The 21,514-nt window shown below is 33.8% G+C and overlaps 2 protein-coding genes and 2 long non-coding RNA genes across 6 annotated transcripts in view; 1 reads left to right on the top strand and 3 right to left on the bottom strand.

Moving 5' to 3' along the window:
• The window catches only part of LOC105325111 (beta-1,4-N-acetylgalactosaminyltransferase bre-4), a 174,175-nt gene that overhangs the window by 45,233 nt on the left and 107,428 nt on the right, over positions 1 to 21,514 (top strand). The gene's annotated exons all lie outside the window — the stretch shown is intronic.
• LOC105329774 (uncharacterized) overlaps positions 1 to 21,514 on the bottom strand; it is a 189,481-nt gene that overhangs the window by 73,928 nt on the left and 94,039 nt on the right. The window lies entirely within an intron of this gene.
• Positions 447 to 16,084, bottom strand: LOC136271317 (uncharacterized). The gene is made up of 3 exons (XR_010709234.1): positions 15,956 to 16,084; positions 15,540 to 15,715; positions 447 to 586 (listed from the first exon to the last, which is right to left on the bottom strand). It is a non-coding gene; the product is annotated as an uncharacterized lncRNA (long non-coding RNA).
• The window catches only part of LOC136271318 (uncharacterized), a 48,899-nt gene continuing 45,628 nt past the window's right edge, over positions 18,244 to 21,514 (bottom strand). Inside the window, exons 2-3 of the long non-coding RNA XR_010709235.1 lie at positions 18,654 to 18,798; positions 18,244 to 18,413 (exon numbers count right to left, since the gene is read on the bottom strand). This is a non-coding gene — a long non-coding RNA (uncharacterized lncRNA). The remainder of the gene's footprint in view (positions 18,414 to 18,653; positions 18,799 to 21,514) is intronic.

Here is a 21,514-nt window from a genome sequence, read left to right as displayed (position 1 = left end):
AATAATAGCACTAATTATCTCACCATTAGGACTGCAGTTGATGGACACATCCTTCCAGTGATCACAGTTATGGGTTCCCCACATTCGGTGCTGACATTCATCTATACTTATCTCAGATCCCTCACAGTTTACATCGTCCAGCCATATAGGACCTGATCCTGGACCATATACAGCATTACTATAGACTTCTGATGTAATCCTGAATCGGTGATATCCATAATGATATAATTACCATGCATGTTATTGAATTTTATTTCCATTTGGTAAAAAAAGAAGATATTCACATTAATGATTAAGACTTAGATTGTTTTAAATTTCGATCAGTTGATCTATTGTAAAATGATTAAAAAGAAAGGAAAAATAAAAAAAATAATTTTTTATGATAAAAATTTGATTATGAAATGAATGTTTTCGATTTTAGATTTCTATCCGCAACATTACCAAGGAAACCCTAATGATCGACACACAACAGCAGCCATGTTATCAGTCACTGAATTATCACACACTGTTCCCCATTTTCCCAATTTGAACACTTCTAAACGACCTTCATATTCAGTATCTCCTCCCACAATTCGAATCAAAGTGTCTGAAAGTACAGGGACATTTTTAAAGTTACTGGAAAATCATGTTAACTTATTCTTCTTTTAATTTTCAAAAGTGGTCTTGAAAGAGATGCAATTAAAACGATGGAAAATAAGAGTCATTTACTTTTCCCTTTATTTTTCAAAGATGACATTAAAAGATGTGTGATATGTTAAGTGCGACCTTTCAAATCAGTTTATTATTTTCGAGAATGAAATAAAATGCATTTAATTAGCTTTTTTTCCTTTTTTAAACAAATTTGACTTCAATTGCTAATTTTAAATGTTTTTAATAAAAATCTTGAGTAAAACAGAATAAAAAAAAGTTAAAGATAGGCATCAATATCAAACAGCATATGTTTCTTAACAAATGTTCGTAGAGGTTTCCCTTTGCAAATAAACTCAGCTAGGCGTGTGTCAACTTAAATCAAACTTTCCTTAACATAATCCAACGTTAAATTGAAGACAATGTGGAGCTACATTCGTCGTCTCTGTATTTAAACAACAACCAAATGAAACATTTCCTGAAACCGTTTTAGTACTGATTAAAGCTATCAGCCGTTCTGATGAGAACTAGTTGTCCTATTGACTGCCAAAGAAGCGAAATTCACCAGTTTATTATATATAAATGAACATTTGGTTTCTATTTGTTAATTGTTTCTATTCATTGTGTACCATATATCTAGTTCAAGTGACCTGTTGAAATCAAATATTTTAAAAGCAAAGATATATTTTGTAAAGCTCTTTTCACAATTGACCCACGAGCAAGCGTTGTTGTGGTTGCATCAAGTCTCTTCAAATTAGTTAACATGCACACTTTTCATACGCGACCGAATGCAATCCAAATTATTGCAATGCAACGCACGAACATTAGTACGAACGTTTAACAACGTTTTGTGAACTTGCAAAAGCGATACATGAATTTTTAAAATTATAAGATAAATTGCAATGTTTATGCGTCTGTTGTGCGACCATGAGACAGTTGCTCAACGTGCCTCATATATTCTCGCAACGTTTAACTATCATTTCAAGATGTATCGGTTTCAGTTTCCATGTATTGCCACGAATATATACTAGATAGAGGGTAATTTTTGCCGAATCATATTTTTCCTTCTACGTTCTATGGCTCGTTTTGAATTCTCCCCAGTCATGTTGTGGTAAAAGAGAGGCAATATGAGATATTGGAATTCGCCAACTGACAAAGAGCGAAATGAGCGAAAATAAAATATGGTCGAATTGTTTACTTAAACAGTTTACACTGTATAAGCATATCTGTTTCTAGCTTCCGTTGACCTTTATACTGGCTGTTGCATTTGTCATCTTCTAGAGCGTTATCTTCTTTTGCATTCAACTATATCAATGAAGAGTGTCGGAAACGAGCTGTATACATACCCCCTTTGACTCTCACGGGCATTCGTTCGATGTAACCTTTGATCAGACGAGCGCCGCTTATCCAATCTCGCATTGGCGCACGTTGATCATCTGGTCCTTCGTGCGATCCTATCGCATCATCGTACAACACTTGCTTTTATTGTACAACAGTCGCATATAGACGCAAGATATATCGTAAGATTCAATGCATTTACATCGCGCAACGGTTGCTCTGAATCGTGTGAGTTTCGTATTCGTACTTTTTCATATGCAATTATTTTGGCGACAGTTTATGAACCATGTATAACTTTTCGATTGCACGATTATATTGCCGCGCTTTTGCTCGTGCGCTAATTTAAAAAGGCGCTTTAGGTGCCACTTTTAAGACTGATTATTGTATTTCCGTCTTATTTAGAAAATATTTCGTATAACGTATGGTTGAAGAGTAATGAGCTATAAACCATAAATTTAATTGCGATGTGTTCCTATTTTGAGCTATATGTATTTGTAAAAATAATATGCAGTTTAGATGTTTTCTTAGTCATTGATATGAATTCATGAGAAATTTTCTAAAGTTAATGTTTTAAAGTAAACATATTAGAATATTTTTGACTAAGAAACTTACAGGGCATGTTAACTTAAATAACATCTATAACTATGATAGATAAAATCACAGAACAAAATCCCATTGTGAAAAAGATATTTTATCAACAATATTCTCTGTATTCCAGTAGACCATATGAACATTTTTTTACAAGATCTCTCTTTCAATATCATTATAGAAAACAGTAATAAGACAATGCGGAGGAATTAAAAAATTTGCATCATAGATAGTTTTGTTTTCTTTATAATAAAAATATTTGAATTTGATATCATCCAACGATAGCAAACAGTTTTGACATAGATTTGGTTGTTAAAAAAACCGCCTAGCTGAGATATTGATTACAATTGTCATGAGCAGCTAAATTACACATTGCATTCAAGTATGGATGGCGGATTCAGCATTAGAAAAGGTACTTCATTTGCTAATGTATTGTGAGTTACCTCATATATATCAGGTAACATAAATTAACAGCTCTTTGATATCTAAATCATCTTCTTAAATCCAATAACAAAACCACAAACCGCATTTCATTGATTGATATCAATGTATTTGAAAACAAACTAACATATATTATTCGAAATGCCATGAATATGTAATTTCAGAACTTCAGTGACGTAAACATTTAAGAATTGTGGTTCATTTTAAGACAAGAAATAATGACACAATTTATCTCACCACTAGAACTGAATTAACAATGATGCAAAGAATATGTATCAAAAACAACAAAGTTATTTTCATTTATCCAGTAAAGTTCATCATGTATGTATCATCAGGTATAATCGAACCTCTTCTCTATTTGATAATAAATTTGATATAAAAATAAATTATTCTTTCTATCTTAAAATTAGCAATTTTAATCTAACATCGTCAAGAAAATCCCTACGATAATCCTTTCTTTATCGCAGAATAATGATTAACACGTATTTTAGCTTAAAGCCAAAAAGTTAAGAAGTTAGGTACATATTCACACATTTTGATTGCACGTTAAATTCCATTTTATTTATCAGCAAATAGCCTTTACGCGAAGCCACGCAATGCGATTAACAAATTCTTTTGATGTACTCTTGACTCAATTAGTGTCAGGTCATCGGATTAAGTTTCTTTGTTAGACCTGCTCTTTTAGGTATCTTTTCTGTGAGAGGCCCCCGATAGGTAATTTGGGTATATGTATCCGTATATGTTTTTGTTGTTTTGATAATTACCCCTTGTTATGCCCTACTTCGACCAGGCTGACTTTTGTATCCAGTGCCCAGCGCGTCACTTTTTGCTGGACACTCAAAAATAAACGGCGTAAACTTTATTAAAGAAGCCTTGGTCATTTTTTTCTGGTAGGAAACTATATTTTTATTTGTATGTATACCATTTATAAATATGCAACTTACAATTTTATATTTTGATTTATTTGTGTTTATTTTGTTTCATGCACTTTGTACAATATTTTCATAGAGAGCATGAAAATACATTGTTTATTTGGGTTGCTTAATTTGTCACGAAATGTTAATAAAATCTTTGTTAAAATGCATTTAGCGATCCATTTTAACTATCATTAACAACATTACTTTTGATTAGGTAAATCTATTTTATTCTGTTCATTTCAAAATTAGTAAGTTAAAATCTTATTTTATTTTCTTTGTAAATTTTCTTCCGCAAAAATGCGCATGGTGTGATCTGTCTTAAATCTACTAAATAATCATTTTAAATGATAATTCAAGGATAGGATATTGATAATTATTCAGTTACACATCCTGTGTCTTTTTGAGATTCAGAAATCTAAATTACTCAACATTTGTATAATTGCTATTTCACATCCCGGATATTGTCACGTGACCAGTTGAGAGTTTATATTACTTTTTTATGTTTCGCACAAATTGAAAGTTGTACGCTGACAGGATTTTTTCCTCGAAATATGTGTTTTTCAATTATTTGCATTGACCAATTGTTCCCAGAACAATGTGTAAGTGTTGATATGTCTTTTAATACTATGTTTTAGCATTTTTGTAGCAATCGTTGTAGTTTTGTTTGTTTTTATAGTCAGGTACATGTGCACTAATGTCTTTGACTACTGAAACTTGTATACTTCTAGGTGTTATTTGCATAAATAGGTTTTTCTATTTTCTTAGTCCCATTCCATGTTTATTACAAGGCTCCAACAGATAATTATTCTCATTATTAAGGATCCACCCTTTATTTTTCTTATTTGTTCATGTTGATTGGTAATTATCAAATGTTTGTCAAAACACCCTAGCTTTGTTCTTCATAAATAGTGTACCTCATCATGGACAAGCGAGTTCTCCATTTAAGTTAATTTCCCCCATTTGTGTAGTGATTGTTTAGTGTATTGGAACATATATTGTCATTTAATATTATGTGCACATGTGAATCATAGGTTCTAATTGATGTGGTCAGTAAATATCTTAACTTTAAGATTTTGTTGCATATTGTTTTCAGTGCAAAGACTCATCGTTTTACTCCTTATGTTTTTATATGTCATATTATATCTTATGACTTTTTGCTGGACACTCAAGAATAAACGACGTAAACTTTATTGAAGAAGCCTTGGTCATTATTTCAGTTGTCAGCAGTTAAGCAAAGAAACCCCGGGTGAGAAGTTGGTGGAGAAAGGCTCAAGATCCCACATGAAGACAAAGCCAATCAACTATTACCTGCGATCAACAGAGAACCAGCATCAAGACGAAACTTTACCACCACAAGTGCACACCTCCGAGTCAAACGAACAACTTTACCAATCAACACTAGAAATAGCACCATCTGATTCAGAGGAACAACATCCCCAATTAACAACCGAAGCACCAGCATCTGAAACAGAGGATCAACACTTCCAGTCAACACCAGCTCCTGAATCAGAGGATCAACACAACAAAGTCCAATTCACAACAAATGGATTAATCCACAGTATAAAGAAATGTGTCATCTCGAAAAGAGCCCAAAACGTTGCAGGAATTACGTCACGCTGTTGACCTGGCGAAACAAGAACTAGAATGTGACAACAAACAGGACTTTGACATTCAGTCTCTCACATCACAAATAAGGGAGACACTTAAGAGTGAAATTAGTGCTCTATCAGCCACACAAGAGAGACCATTCCAAAATCAAAAGAGGAAACACCACAACCCTGGACGTGAATCTTCTCCCAAACACCCCAGGCCCAGGCACCTTGGAACCAACCTGGCCAGTCCTTCAGCCACCCGCCCAGTCCTTCAGCCAACCAGGCCAGTCCTTCGAATATCCATTCTAATGATTCCAAACCTAACCATCCCGCATGATCTAACCAAAAACCTACCCCAAAACCCAAAACCAAATCAAAACGTAAGTAATCACTCAGCAATGTCAATTTGATCATGCCTATTATGAAAAATACTGTTAGTATTGAAATCTATGGACATCCCATAAGAGCATTGGTCGACACGGGTGCAAGTATCTTTTGTGTAGCAGCGTCTGTCTTAGCTAGATTAGGTATAGATAAGAACGAGCTTCAGTCGATGGGTGCAACTGATGCTGTCGCTGTTGGTGGTGAGAAACACCACAGTCTTGGTGCTTTGTCCTTACCTGTCTCTTTTGAAAATTGTATTATTTCTCACACTTTCCAAAGTTTTTGAAAAATTTTAACATCCCATCATTCTAGGACTAGATTTTCTAACACTCAACAAAGCTGTCTTAGATGTTAATCAAAACACTCTTTCTCTCAAAGACCCCATTTCAGAGCAAGTCCTTTCCCTTCAAATTAATACAGGTATTGCTCGTGTCTCACATTCTATCAAGATCAATCTAAAGTCAATCACATCTGTAGAATTGTTGATTTCAAAATTCCCCAATGACCAATCAGTTCTCCTTGAACCATCACCAGACTTACCAGAACTTGTTGGTGCTAAATGCTTGATAGACACAATCAACAATGACACTCATTTTATTCAGATCATCAACCAAACCGATGACCCTGTTACTCTTTCAGCAGATACATGTGTTGCATCAGCTTATTGTATCAATTCAAACATGGTAGAATCTCTTGACACCCCCACTAGTGCCAAACCTCTTTCAGAAAAGCAGGACATAAAGGAACCTATCTCCTTTGACCTATCCTCTTCAGACTTAACAGGTGATCAAAAACAAATTCTCCATGCTTTTCTCCAAAAACATAGGTCAGTCTTTGCATCAGATCTAAAAGAATTGGGTAAGTGTTCTCTTCAGCCACACAGATTCGAAACAGGTGATGCTCATCCAATTCGTCAACGTTTTTACCGCCAATCCCCACAGGTAAATGCAGAAACAAACCGACAAGTGGAGGAAATGTTAGACGCATACATTATAGAGGAATCAACTTCCATGTGGCAGAGCCCTGTAGTTATGGTCAAGAAAAAGAACGGACAACTTCGTTTTGCTGTTGACGACAGGAAACTCAATGCTGTAACAAAACAACACACCTTTCCTCTCCCCAGACTTGAAGATGTCTTTGATACTATCGGCATTTCTAAAGCCAATATTTTCTCTACTTTAGATCTTGCATCAGGCCCGGGGGCCATAAAACTTAGACGAGCTTACTTTTGATCTAAGTCTCACTTTTACAAAAGGAACCTATAGTGGAAAAGTGAGACTGAGATCAAAAGTGAGCTCGTCTAAGTTTTATGGCCCCGGGGCCAGGCTTCTGGCATATTCCTATGGACCCTGAAACTGCTTATAAGTCAGCCTTTGTGACCCCCACAGGAATCTATCAATGGAAAAGAATGCCTTTTGGTCTTGTTAATGCCCCAGCTAGTTTCCAAGCTCTCATGACCCAAGTCCTTAAAGGTCTTAATTGGAAAACTTGTCTTGTGTATGTTGATGACATATTAGTCTTCTCAAATTCCTTTCAACAACACATACAACATCTTCATGACATCTTTACTCGCCTTGAATCTGCAGGACTTACTTAGAAACCAAATAAATGTTCCTTTGCCCTGAAGGAAGTCCACTATTTGGGTCATGTTATTACAAAAACTGGAGTGAAAGCTGAAGTTGCAAAAACAGATGCAGTGAAAACTTTCCCAACCCCTAAGTCTACCAAAGATGTTCGGTCATTCCTTGGTCTTTGCAATTATTATCGGAAGTTTATTCAGGGTTATAGCTCTCTCATTAGCCCCCTTACTGCTCTGCTGCGGAAAGATGTTAAGTTAAAATGGTCTGAAGAAAGTCAAGCTGCCTTTGAACAATTAAAAACAGCTCTAAAATTCCCACCTGTCTTAGCTTATTCGGACAATTCAAAACCTTTTGTTTTTACTACTGATGCTTCAGGTACAGCACTAGGTTTCAATCTCGGACAGTTTGATGACAAGGGTGTTGAAAGGGTCATAGCTTTCGGCGGTCGCTCCCTTAACAAATTTGAACGAAATTACACTATATCAAAGCGAGAATGTTTAGCTATTATTGAGGGTATCAAAACTTATCATGTGTATCTTGCTGACAAACCCTTTACAGTCTTCACTGATCACTCTGCTCTTAAGTGGCTACAATCTGTCAAACATGACACAGGCCGCTTAGCTCGTTGGTCCATTCTCCTTCAAAGTTACAACTTTCAAGTCGTTCATAAAAAGGGAAAGAAAAATGAGGTTGCCGATGCACTTTCAAGACGCACTTACCCTGACCAACCAGCAAATGCACCTGACCCAGAGGATGTAATCCCAAGCACTTCTATCTCTGTGCTATCAACTCAAGAACACAATCAAGTCACACAGGGTCATGTTAAAAACTAGTTAAAATAAACTACCATGCATTTGCCAGTCTGCGCAATGTGTACCTTTTCTAATATGCACAGCCTTTTATTTTCAATAGGGAACGTAATATCCCTCTCTTCTCTCTATCAGGGCATGATATTTGTTATGTATTTTGTGTTTGACAATGATTAAATTAACAGATGATTATATGACCAACCAACTGAAAATCATCTCTGTAAATTGTCAAGGACTAGGGGATAAAAGAAAGTGTCAAGATGTTTTAATGAATTTAAAACTGAAAAAATATAATGTTTATTTTATTCAAGATACACATTTTACAACTGAAGAAGAAAATTATATAGAAACAATGTGGGGTCATGATGTCTTTTTTAATTCATATAAGTCAAATTCAAGGGGAATTGCAATTCTCTTTAATGATAATTGTGAAGTTAAAGTACATAAAAATTACAGAGATGAAAATGGAAATTATCTTATTTTAGAGGCTACTATTGACAACCTACAATTTTTACTAGTCAACTTATATGGCCCAAATTCTGATACCCCAGAGTTTTATTCCCAATTGTTAGGAAAGATAGAAGAACTTTACTCAGGCCAATATGTTATAATAGGTGGGGATTTTAACTTAGTATTGAATCAAGACCTAGATACAATGAACTATAAAAGAATAAATAATCCTAAGGCACAAGTAGAAGTTCATAAACTCATGGAGACTCTTGACTTAATTGATATTTTTAGAGAAAATAATCCCACATTAAGAAGATACACCTGGAGAAAGAGAAACCCAATTAAACAGGGAAGACTTGATTTTTTTTTTGATCTCACAATCTTTTTTATCTCTGGCTCCACAAATAAAGTTTGAAAATAGTTATCGATCAGACCATTCACCAGTAGTATTAATTTTTAAAATAAATGAATTTAAGAGGGGTAAAGGTTTTTGGAAATTTAACAATTCACTACTAACAGACAAGGATTATGTTAAACTAATTAAGGAAAAGATTTGCGAGGTTAAGCTACAATATGCCTGTTTAGTCTATAATAGAGAATTAATTCCAGAGATAGACAATGACATAATATCTTTTACAATAAATGACCAAATATTTCTAGACATCTTGTTAATGGAAATAAGAGGGAAAACAATCTTATACTCTACTTTTAAGAAGAAAAATGCAAGTAAGCAAGAATCACAATTAGAAAAAGAAATACTAATTCTGGAACAAAACTTAGGAGAACAATCCTTTCCTGATATTACCAGTAAACAAAATGAACTTGAGAATATTAGAAAAGAAAGGCTTAAAGGACAGTGTTTACGGTCAAGAAGCAAATGGATAGAGGAAGGTGAAAAGCCTTCTAAGTACTTTACTTCTTTAGAATCTAAAAACTTTATCAATAAGCAAATACCAAAACTAGTGCAAGAAGACGAAACAATAATATATGATCAAGATGAAATTTTAAATGAAACAAAAAACTTCTATGAGAAGCTGTATTATCCTCAAACCAATTCAACTTGTGAGAGAATGAATAGCACAATCGCCCAATGTCTGAGAACTTATGTCAACTCAACACAAACCAATTGGTCTATGCTACTACCAGGAGTCATGATGGCCATTAGGATGAGCCCATGTACACAAGCTTCAAACTTTCCCCTTACCATCTTGTCTTTGGAAAGGAAATGAATCTTCCCTTTGATACCTCACTCATTCCAAGAAATGGTCTCAATAAAGATGCAAAATCTCATGTGACTGATCTTATGTCCCACTTGAAAATCGTTAAGGATATAGCAAAAGAGAACATAAAACAAGCACAAATCAAGCAAAAGCAACAGTATGACAAGAAATCTACAGATGTGCCAGACCTTCGTGTTGGACAATCCGTACTTCTCCATTGTACAAAAGTACAAGTAGGTCTATCTCCCAAACTCCACAATCCTTGGGATGGCCCATTCTACATAACAACAATTGGGTCTAACAACACATACAAATTGCGAAGATGTTCCAACCACAAAGAGCTAAATTCCTTCATTCATGCCAACAGACTTAAAAGGTATGAAAACCGAGATGACCGACCAAGTCTCGACGCCCCACCTCCACTGAACCCATCATTGATAACCATCTGCCCCCTGAAGATGCAGATCCTGGACGACCCCCAACCATGATTGAGCCAACTTTGTCTCAACCAAATACACTGGATAAAAATCTAACTTTAGATGCACGGTCAGAGCCAACTTTGTCTCAACCAAATACAGCACTCGATGAGGATCTAACTTTAGATGCCAAATCAACCCCTACGCCCACAACGCCAACTGCAGACACACCCAACCCCACCCAACCCAATGAATCCACTGAAACCTTCTTTGTCGAGAAACTCCTCCGATACAAATTTCACAAAGGCAAGAAACTGTTTCGAGTAAAATGGCTCGGACACGCGGAACGAACATGGGAACCTGAGGAAACTCTTCCTCCTTCTATTGTACGCAAGTTTCACATCACCAAGACACAAAAAAGGACTTCCCGAAAGAAGAACAAAAGGCTGACTTCTTTCGACAAGTAGATTTGACATCGACTAGTCCAAGACTCTTTACCTAACCTTTCCTATAATCCTATTTCTATCTCTGCTCCCTGAGCCACTCGTTATGGACCATTGTTGGTATTTTTATATGCATCTCATGCCATAAACATGTTACCTATAAGTGCTAACAAAGTGTACAAAACATAATCCTGAATCTTGCTTCCTTCCCAAAGGTACTCCTGAACTATCCAACGTCTTCCTCATCATGAGTCTTTTGTCTCTCCTTTGTTTTGTGTCCACCGGTGATGCTGCTGCAGTCCAACGACTGAATTATGGAGTCCACTTTGAACCAACCCATCAACTTTACCTGGGACAGGAATATTGGGCCCACACATTCCAGATCCCAATACCGAAAGCGGTTTACTTAAACCGAGAACTGTACTGTAACAACGCCCCACAGTGCAAGTACAGCAAACATATTATTAAAACACTAAACACTTTAAGAACCCAAACGATGGCAAGTGTCAATTCCACTGTCTGGGAAATCCACGCCCTTATACCCCAATCCCAAATCCCCCATCGAAATCAATTCATTGGCTCTTCCAGATCTAAGCGTGCAATATTTGGCCAAATCTCCAAATCTCTTTTTGGCACTACTACTTCAGACGATATTGATACTTAACAGCGTCATATACAACTCCTTAATCGTAACAATGTTAAAATTGCTAAAGCTATGGCTGTTCAAGAAAAACATTTATCTTCTTTCAAATCTACTGCTGATGCTCGATTTAACAATGTTATGGGTGCAAATTAGAAAAATCATGATGACACAGTTGCCTTCACTGACCTACTTCATCGTTCTGTAGATTCTGTGGAAAATGAGTTTGCTCTTTTACAACAGTTAATTTTGAAACAAACAAATGCTACAGCTACTTTAAACCTGGCATTAGAACACATCAAAATTAGCATTCATGAATTGATAAAAGGAAAGTTTTCTCCCTTTTTGCTTACTCCGCATGTTATTAAATCATCTTTAAATCAAATTCAAAACATTATCGACCGAAAATATCCCAAATTTAATATTATTCATAAAGACCCCCTGTATTATTTTTCATTTGGTGATTTTTTGTATGCTAGGACACATTCTACATTATTTTTAACTTTAAAAATCCCAATTAAATTATTATTATTAATAACCAACATTATTGAAAATACCCATACAAACAAACGCATCAACATTCCCACCACCATTTTCATTTCACCACTTAAGGCTCACAGACTGCGAAATTTGTTAGCTCAACCATTAAAGTTTACTTTTTATTATCCCACCACCAATATTTTCGTTTACTACAGTAAATTTTATTCACTTCATTAGATCTGGAATTGCAGAGCTTACTTTGTGTGAAAGGAGTGTGCAAGAATACCATGATATTGAACCAAATATGCTTGGTTTATATTAACTAATTTCATGTATTTTGTCCACATTAACTTTTTTTTGTACTCCCATGTTTTGTATCATGTCACGTGGTCGTCCACTTCCTATGTTAAGTACAAAGCCTATGTTTTTCTCCTTTTTGGTTTGTTTTTTTCCATGTATTCATACTGTGTGTCATTTCATACATACCTCATTGTACATATTTTTAATGCAATTTTTTTTTTAATGTTATAATCCGTTAGCTTAGATTTTGTTTATATGTCATTACATTACCCACCTCTCATTATTTTTTTTTACATCCCTATTTTTTTCATCTTTGAGGACAGAGATTTTTCGAACCAGAAGGGACTTATCATCAGGTATAATCGACCCTCTTCTATATTTTATAATAAATTTGAAATAAAAATAAATTATTCTTTCTATCTTAAAATTAGCAATTTTAATCTAACATCTTCAAGAAAATCCCTAAGTTAATCCTTTCTTTATCGCAGAATAATAATAAACCCGTATTTTAGCTTAAAGCCAAAAAGTTAAGAAGTTAGGTACATATTCACACATTTTGATTGCACGTTAAATTCCATTTTATTTATCAACAAATAGCCTTTACGCGAAGCCACGCAATGCGATTAACAAATTCTTTTGATATACTCTTTACTCAATTAGTTTCTTTGTTAGACCTGCTCTTTTAGGTATCTTTTCTGTGAGAGGCCCCCGATAGGTAATTTAGGTATATGTATCCGTATATGTTTTTGTTGTTTTGATAATTACCCCTTTGTTGAGCCCTACCTCGACCAGGCTGATTTTTGTGTCCAGTGCCCAGCGCGTCATTTTTTGCTGGACACTTAAGAATAAACGGCGTAAACTTTATTAAAGAAGCCTTGGTCATTATTTCAGGTAGGAAACTATTTTTTTTTTTTATGTATACCATTTATAAATATGCAACTTATAATTTTATATTTTGATTTATTTGTGTTTATTTTGTTTCATGCATTTTGTACAATATTTTCATAGAGAGCATGAAAATACATTGTTTATTTGGGTTGCTTAATTTGTCACGAAATGTTATTAAGATCTTTGTTAAAATGCATTTAACTATCATTAACAAAATTACTGTTGATTAGGTTAATCTATTTTATTCTGTTAATTTCAAATTTAGTAAGTTAAAATCTTAATATATTTTCTTTGTAAATTTTCTTCCGCAAAAATGCGCATGGTGTGATCAATCTTAAATTTACTACGCAGCACAGTTAAGGCTGTCAATAAACTCCGGTCAGACGAAAAGTACGGGAAATGTGCATTATGACATCACAGTATATTACAAACCTCGAAAGTACTTATTAATCTATTTATTAGTAAAATTAACTTATACTTATCTTTTAATTAAAAACAACAAATGCTATTACTTACAATTTTGATGTCCGTTATATCGTACACACTGAAAAATAAGCGAGATGTCGTTCTCGCTGTACTACAAAATATGACGTCATATGCTTCAAAATGACGCATTAAGTTAAATCATTGAAGGCTATCGTGCAGTTTTATAGCGAAGAAAAATAAATGTCATACATTAACGGAAAAGTATAAATGAATATTTTGTTTAAAATTAGTAGTAGTAGAATGCTACCTATATAGCCTTATTTTCATTTTGTTAAAAGTATGCATCGTATAAAGAAGCCAACTCGGTTTTGTATACAATATCGTATATTTAAAATCTGAGTACCTAAAAAAATCACTTAATTGCAAGGGCATACACTTACCTGATCCCGACAAACTTTTATATGTGAATTTGAAATATGCTATGTAACTTAAAAACTTCTACGATCCTTGTAAAATCTTACAAATTAATTATTTTTTAATGAAATTACCCTGTGACCTTCAAAATTATTCAACATATGCATTATAATTTACGGTTTCTAATAACAAATATTCTTATCTTAAAAAGTTCGCACCGTTTTTCAAAATCTACGATATAACATCAAGTTATTTCATAATTCAGTTGTGAATTTTGACATGATTATGCCCTTGCAATATTGAATTTTTTAAATGACCCCAAAACCAAAAATACATCTGCTTGTACCATGCGACTACCATATCACGTGACCACTATGAACATAAAATATTATACTGTTATATATATATTTTAGAAATATATTGCATTTGAGTGACTGTTATTGATTTTAAAAAGGACATGCCAGTTTAACTAAAGTATAGGTGTTTTCATCACAAAAATTTGCCCATATTTTTATTTACCGCCTTAACTGTACTGCGTAATTAATCATTTTAAATGATAATTCAAGGATAGGATATTGATTATTATTCAGTTACAACTCCTGTGTCTTTTTGAGATTCAGAAAGCTAATTTATTCAACATTTGCAAAATTGCTATTTCACATCCCGGATATTGTCACGTGACCAGTTCAGAGTTTATATCACTTGTTTATGTTTCCGCACAAATTGAAAGTTGTACGCTGACAGGATATTTTCCTCGAAATATGTGTTTTTCAATTTTTTGCATTGACCAATTGTTCCCAGAACAATGTGTAAGTGTTGATATGTCTTTTAATACTATGTTTTAGCATTTTTGTAGCAATCGTTGTAGTTTTGTTTGTTTTTATAGTCAGGTACATGTGCACTAATGTCTTTGACTACTGAAACTTGTATACTTCTAGGTGTTATTTGCATAGATAGGTTTTTCTATTTTCTTAGTCACATTCCATGTTTATTACAAGGCTCCAACAGATAATTATTCTCATTATTAAGGATCCACCCTTTATTTTTCTTATTTGTTCATGTTGATTGGTACTTATCAAATGTTTGTCAAAACACCCTAGCTTTGTTCTTCATAAATAGTGTACCTCATCATGGATAAGCGAGTTCTCCATTTAAGTTAATTTCCCCCATTTGTGTAGTGATTGTTTAGTGTATTGGAACATATATTGTCATTTAATATTATGTGCACATGTGAATCATAGGTTCTTAATGATGTGGTCAGTAAATATCTTAACTTTAAGATTTTGTTGCATAGTGTTTTCAGTGCAAAGACTCATTGTTTTACTCCTTATGTTTTTATATGTCATATTATATCTTATGACTTTTTGCTGGACACTCAAGAATAAACGACGTAAACTTTATTAAAGAAGCCTTGGTCATTATTTCAGTTGTTACCAGATAAGCAAAGAAAACCCCGGGTGACATATATACCAACATGCATTATTTATAAAATGTCCATAACTATAATATTTTAAATTTTCGGTGACTTAGGCTGGTAAAATTTACAGTTTATTTAAAGACGAAAAATATAACATGATTTATCTCACCATTAGGGTTGCAGTTTATGGACACATCCTCTCTGTGAGAACAGTCATGAGATACCCACGCTTGGTGCTGACACTGATCTATACTGATCTCGGATCCCGTGCAGTGAACCTCGTCCAGCCATATAGGACCTGATCCTTCGCCATAAACAGCTTCTGCGTACGCTTCTGATGTATTCCTAAATGTTCGATATTCTTAATAATATTTTTAGTGTTCATGTTCTTAAAGTTAATTTCCGTTTGGAGAAAAAAGAAATTCTTCACATTAACGATTAAGACTTAAAATGTTAAAATTTTGCTCAGTTGATCAGATTGATATATTGGAAAATGATTGAAAAGAAAGACTAAAATCGAACTTTTTATGATAAATCTTGATAATAAAGCTACTTCGATAACAGATTTCTATCCGACAGCATTACCAAGGGAACCCTAATGATCGACACACGACAGCAGCCAGTTTATCAGTCACTGAATCATCACACACTGTTCCCCATTTTCCAAGTTTGGATACTTCTAAGCGACCTTCATATTGAGTCTCTCCTCCAATAAGTCGAATAAAAGTTTCTGAAAATGCAAGGACATTTCTAAAGTTTTTTAATAGAATAATATCTATTTCCACAGGATGAATCTCTGCCATTCAGTCAAATAAAATATGACTGAATGGTAACTGAAAGGTGACTGAATGGCATAACTATGCCATTTGGTCACCTTTCCGGACCATTCAGCTACCATTCAGTTGACTGAATGGCAGAGATTTATCCTGTGTTCTTTTTCTTTTATGTTTCAAAGTTGATGTGAAAAGATGTGTATGCTAAATACAATTTAAAGCAATTCATATACATTTCGAGAATGAAACATAATGCAGGTAATTAGCTTTTTGGCTTTTTTTGCTCATATCGGACTCCAATTGTTAACATTAGATGTTTGAAATAACGTTTTCAGTAAAAGAGATTAAAGTATATAAATATTAAGAGTTAAAGATTGGCATTCATATCAAAACAGCATTTATTTCTAAACATGTTCGTAGAGGTTTGCGTACACAAACAATTTCAGCTAGGCGTGTGTTAAATCAAACCACTAAACTTTCTTTAGCATCGAATTTGAACCAGCCCTTCGTATCTACAACAACCTCATTTACATGAATCTATTATATCCAACGTTTAATTAAAACAATGTTGGCCTACATTAGTCCATGCAGATATCGTCATTTACAACAAGAAAGGCATTTCCTTGGTACTGATTAATGCAATCGGCATTCGTTATGAAAACTATCTGTGCCGTAGCCAGTCAAAGAAAACAAATCATGAGTTTATTAGTAGTAAGCGGAAATATTGTTTTTATTCATTGTGTACTTAATAAAAAAAAATGACATTAACAAACTGTCAACCATCTCCAAAATCCATGAAACGAAATACAAAATCAAAGCAGAGCAACACGGACCTCTAAAAAGATATATGTACGATTAGGTGCCATGGAGGGGTGAGCATCCTCTGTTGACCGGTAACACCCGCCGTTTGCCTTTTGTTGTAATCGGGGAAAAAATGTAAAAGTCTGTAGACAATTAGGTGATTAATTATGGTCTAACAATTAGTATGAAAAACGTCAGACAGCATGCGACCCAGTGGAAGATTGTATTTGCTGCCAAGGTCGTTGTTTCGACCATAGAACCAACGAAGAGATGAGTTGAAGAGTACTGAGCTATAAACCATTAATTTAATTGTGATGTATCCCTATTTCGAGCTATATGTATTTGAAAAAATAATATGCAGTTTAGATGTTTTCTTATGATATGAGTCATGAAAAATTTGCTAAAGTTAATGTTTCAAAGTAAACATATGAGAATATTTTTGACTAAGAAACTTTCAGGGCATGTTAACTTAAATATCATCTTTAACTATGATAGATAAAATCACAGAACAAAAGCCAATTGTGAAAAAGGTATTTTAGCAACAATATTCTCTGTATTCCAGTAGACCATATGAACATTTGTTTACAAGATCTCTCTTTTAATGTCTTTATAGAAAACAGTAATGAGATAATGCGGAGGAATTAAAAAATTTGCATCATAGAAAGTTTTGTTTTCTTTATAATAAAAATATTTGAATTTGATATCATCCAACGATAGCAAACAGTTTTGACAAAGATTTGGTTGTTAAAAAACCGCCTAGTTGAGATATTGATTCCAATTGTCATGAGCAGTTAAATTACACATTGCATTCAAGTATGGATGGCGGATTCAGCATTAGAAAAGGTACTTAATTTGCTTATGTATTGTGAGTTACCTCATATATATCAGGTAACATAAATTAACAGCTTGTTGATATCTAAATCATCTTCTTAAATCCAATAACAAAACAACAAACCGCATTTCATTGATTAATATCAATATATTTGAAAACAAAATAACATATATTATTCGAAATGTCCATTAATATGAAATTTCAGAGCTTCAGTGACGTAAACAGACAAGAAATAATAACACAATTTATCTCACCACTAGAACTGAATTAAAATTGATGAAAAGAATATGTATCAAAAACGACAAAGTTATTTTCATTTATCCATTATAGTTCATCATGTATATACCAACATGCATTATTTATAAAATGTCCATAACTATAATATTTTAAATTTTCGGTGACTTAGGTTGGTAAAATTTACAGTTATTTAAAGACGAAAAATATAACATGATTTATCTCACCATTAGGGTTGCAGTTGATAGACACATCCTCTCTGTGAGAACAGTCATGAGATCCCCACGCTTGGTGCTGACAATGATCTATACTGATCTCGGATCCCGTACAGTGAACCTCGTCCAGCCATATAGGACCTGATCCTTCGCCATAAACAGCTTCTGCGTACACTTCTGATGTATTCCTAAATGTTCGATACTCTTAATAATATTCTCAGTGTTTATTTTCTAGAAGTTAATTTCCGCTTGTAGAAAAAAGAAATTCTTCGTATTAACGATTAAGACTTAAAATGTTAAAATTTTGCTCAGTTGATCAGATTGATATATTGGAAAATGATTTAAAAGAAAGGCTAAAATCAAACTTTTTATGATAAATCTTGATAATAAAGCTACTTCGATAACAGATTTCTATCCGACAACATTACCAAGGGAACCCTAATGATCGACACACGACAGCAGCCAATTTATCAGTCACTGAATCATCACACACTGTTCCCCATTTTCCAAGTTTGGACACTTCTAAGCGACCTTCATATTGAGTCTCTCCTCCAATAAGTCGAATAAAAGTTTCTGAAAATGCAAGGACATTTCTAAAGTTTTTTATAGAATAATATCTATTTCCACAGGATGAATCTCTGCCATTCAGTCAAATAAAATATGACTGAATGGTAACTGAAAGGTGACTGAATGGCATAACTATGCCATTTGGTCACCTTTCCGGACCATTCAGCTACCATTCAGTTGACTGAATGGCAGAGATTTATCCTGTGTTCTTTTTCTTTTATGTTTCAAAGTTGATGTGAAAAGATGTGTATGCTAAATACAATTTAAAATCAATTCATATACATTTCGAGAATGAAACAATGCAGGTAATTAGCTTTTTGGCTTTTTTTTGCTCATATCGGACTCCAATTGTTAACATTAGATGTTTGAAATAACGTTTTCAGTATAAGAGATTAAAGTATATAAATATTAAGAGTTAAAGATTGGCATTCATATCAAAACAGCATTTATTTCTAAACATGTTCGTAGAGGTTTGCGTACACAAACAATTTCAGCTAGGCGTGTGTTAAATCAAAAACCCCTAAACTTTCATTAGCATCGGATTAGAACCAGCCCGTCGTATCTACAACAACCTCATTTACATGAATCTATTATATTCAACGTTTAATTAAAACAATGTTGGCCTACATTAGTCCATGCAGGTATCGTCATTTACAACAAGAAAGGCATTTCCTTGGTACTGATTAATGCAATCGGCATTCGTTATGAAAACTATCTGTGCCGTAGCCAGTCAAAGAAAACAAATCATGAGTGTATTAGAAGTAAGCGGATGCATTGTTTCTATTCATTGTGCACTTTATAAAAAAAATGACATTAACAAACTGTCAACCATCTCCAAAATCCATGAAACGGAATACAAAATCAAAGCAGAGCAACACGGACCTCTAAAAAGATATTTGTACGATTATGTGCCATGGATGAGTGAGCATCCTCTGCTGACCGGTAACACCCGCCGTTTGCTTTTTGTCGTAATCGGGGAAAAAAACGTAAAAGTATGTAGACAATTAGGTGATTAATTATGGTCTAACAATTAGTATAAAAACGTCAGTCAGCACGCGCCCCAGTGGAAGATTGTATTTGCTGACAAGGTCGTTGTTTCGACAATAGAACTAACGAAAAGATGACTTCAAACGCGACTGTTGATAGCTCTGTTTTATCAACTTGTTTGTCAGTAGTTTACATCGCCTTAGATACTGACCATGCAAAAGGCATTCCCTTGTGTATCGAATTAACTGAGAGACAAAAACACCATATGCAGGTGACGAAGGTATATTGCTACATAAGGAAAGTTGACTATAGAAAAAGTCATCGCGGATATCATAGAGTTTTGTTGTTAGGTTACCATCAATGTCCATTTGCAGTAAAATATCGAATTATGAAACAGATGACACAGACAGTTCAGTGGTAACTTTTAATTCAAGTTTACTGGGATATTTAGTGTCAACGTAAGTATGAAAATAACAATTGTTAATTGATAATACGTCGTTAATAAATGTTGAGTTGAAGGCCTCAGCAACTGATTTTTTTTTTTCACTTTCAAGTTTTTGAATAAATTATGTTTCATAAGAAGACAAAAATAGGTCTGCTAACAATGGGGCACAATTGGTACCCTTGGGATTCCAACAGATTGTTGGATGACTTAATTTCCAAAAACTACATAGATGTTGTCTATCAAAAACTTAAGCATCTTTTTAATGTCAACGTGTGTGTGCAATCAGAATGTGTTTTAACAAAATATTTTTTTTTAGATTCCCAATGACAAGGAAGGCATTTTTACAACTTCCATTTTTATTGAAGAAACAACTGTCGATGATATCAAAAAGCCTATATTTTAATTTGTTGTAGGGAATGGTTGTATAAAGCGTTGAAAAATCGTACGTTTTGATGCTATTGATTTTAATAAGATTTTGTATCCTCAAAGTTTCTTATAAATTTTTAGATTTTTTGAGTATCAACATCTGATTCACACCAATTCTGGAGTATATTGTTGTACAGTACTCTTGAAGTTTCTCATTCACTACTGTAAAAATCTTAGTAAGGAGTAAAGAGAGAGATTTGGTAGAACATTTACTGGAACCTGCTATATATCTCTGTTTGTAAGGACTTTTGTGAAGCTTTGGAATCTAGTACAAATAAGGTAAATCAAATTCATTTTGTTTATTTGGGATATTAAAGATATCCATAACCGATTTAAAATGTTGATGTATTCCCTGCTTGGAAAGACTCCTAAGGGTGTAAGTAGAATTACCATGTGTTGAATCGAAACCGAGTTCTTTATTATATCTTGAGAAAAGAAATTGATCCTTAATTTAAAATTTTTTTTATAATATTATCCAAAATGATGATTTCTAACAAAGGACTACATTGTATGTGCGGTATGGTCAAATATCTGCCCCCGATTTCAACCAATTTTTAAATAGTATTGTATAAAAATCAAATCTTCACAAATCATTGTATAAAGGATGACTATAACTTTTATCTTGATTTAAGTCATCATTGCTCACTCGCTGTTTATCTATGACGTTACCTAAGTGACCTAATTCCCGCAAATTTGCAAAAAAATGAAGATATTGTTATTTTTGCTCTATATTTTGCATTCGGAAGTATAGAGCGCAGGCCTGCTCAAGTGCGATTTTGACATATGTTTTTCTTCAGATAGTTATACATATCATACTAAAAAATGGTACTTGAGCAAGCCTGCGCTCGATGTTTCCCAGTCGAA

Source organism: Magallana gigas, chromosome 9 (genome assembly GCF_963853765.1).
Source record: "Magallana gigas chromosome 9, xbMagGiga1.1, whole genome shotgun sequence".
Classification (NCBI taxonomy): domain Eukaryota; kingdom Metazoa; phylum Mollusca; class Bivalvia; order Ostreida; family Ostreidae; genus Magallana; species Magallana gigas.
This window is presented reverse-complemented; position numbering and strand designations above follow the sequence as displayed.